This window comes from Emydura macquarii, unplaced genomic scaffold (assembly GCF_026122565.2).
Source record: "Emydura macquarii macquarii isolate MOO-44397 ecotype Brisbane River unplaced genomic scaffold, CSIRO-AGI_Emac_v2 contig_53, whole genome shotgun sequence".
Classification (NCBI taxonomy): domain Eukaryota; kingdom Metazoa; phylum Chordata; order Testudines; family Chelidae; genus Emydura; species Emydura macquarii.
Genome location: NW_027130190.1, coordinates 6,024 through 7,527, shown reverse-complemented (window position 1 = coordinate 7,527; position 1,504 = coordinate 6,024). Strand labels below are relative to the sequence as shown.

Genomic DNA, 1,504 nt, shown 5'->3' with positions numbered 1-1,504 from the left:
TGAACCTCACGAAAGCTTATGCCTGCAAAAATTAAATTTGTTAGTCTTTAGAGTGCCACAGAACTCTCCTTGTTTTTTCATCTCTACTGTGGAGGTGGAAAGATGCATAAGGCAGGACAGTGTTGAGTAGCACCCATTTTCCCTTCTTTTCTCATAGCTTTAGTATGGGGTCTGCACTTCCCACATCCAAATGTGCGTTCAGCATCCTTAAATGCCTTATGACCTCTTGTATCTTGATAGATGGATGCCATGGCATGGGACAGAAATAAGAAACCAATCCAGAATGCAGGAATTCATTCTCCTGGGCTTTCCCGGAACTTGGTTTTTCCGAATGTCCCTTACTCTGGTGTTTACTGTGATGTACATTCTGACGATCGTAGGGAACGTGTCCATCATAGTCCTAGTGAGGATCCACCCACATCTGCGCACTCCCATGTACTTCTTCCTCTGCAATCTCTCCTTCCTGGAGATCTGGTACACCACAGCATGTGTCCCCAAAGCTATTGGTGTCATCCTGGGCACGAGCAAAACCATCTCTTCCACTGTCTGTCTCCTTCAATTGTTTGTTCTCCTCTCCTTGGGTTCCACAGAATGTTTCCTCCTGGTTGTCATGACCTCTGACCGCTACCTGGCCATATGCCACCCATTGCGCTACAGCTCCGTCATGAACGGCACCTTCTCTGCTCAGCTGGCCTTCCTCTCTTGGCTATGTGGGTTTCTGGCTATCTCTGTGTTGGCAGCTCTAATGTCCAGGTTGTCTTTCTGTGTCCCTAACATCATCAATCATTTCCTTTGTGACATTGATTCCTAGACAGCTCTTTCCTGCACTGACACGCACCTCGTCGAGCTAGCAACATTAATTGTCTCGATTGCTGTTGTTGTGGTCTCATGAGCGATAATGCTGGTCTCCTATACTTACATCATCTCCACCATCGTGAGAATCCCATCTGCTCAAGGATGGCAAAAGGCCTTTTCCACTTGCTTTACCCATCTCACCATTGTGACTATCTGGTACAGCTCCGCCATTTTTCTTTTTATCAAGCCTTCTGCAAAGGATACTTTAGATTTGAAGAAAACAGTCAACATCTTTAACACTATTGTAACTCCTCTACTAAACCATTTCATTTACATTTTAAGAAACAAAGAGGTGAAAAAAGCCTTGGGAAAGGCATTGAGTAGGATATGAAATGCTTTACAAACGCCCTGGATTTAGTAGAATTGTAATCAAAAGGACCAAAATTTTAAATAAATGTCTGAAGGTCATTGATATAGTTGAATATGAGACAAAAGGATTGGCAGTGATTTTCAAGGATAGCCTTTTCTTTTGCAATGACAGTTGGACACCTACATCCTACCCTAAGCCCTATCACAAACTGCTATTCACTCACAGATTAGCTCAAGTGGAAGGAGGCAATTTGTTTTATGCTGAAGATTCCAAGGTGTTAGCTTTGAATGCCACTTAGCAGGATCTCTGTGTATGAGCCCATTGTTCCCAACCCCCTTT

General features: G+C 43.8%; 1 pseudogene; it reads left to right on the top strand.

Annotated features, from left to right (window-relative positions):
• Nucleotides 1-211: 211 nt before the first annotated feature.
• Nucleotides 212-1,186, top strand: LOC137166283 (olfactory receptor 6F1-like; annotated as a pseudogene).
• The last annotated feature ends 318 nt before the right edge of the window (nucleotides 1,187-1,504 follow it).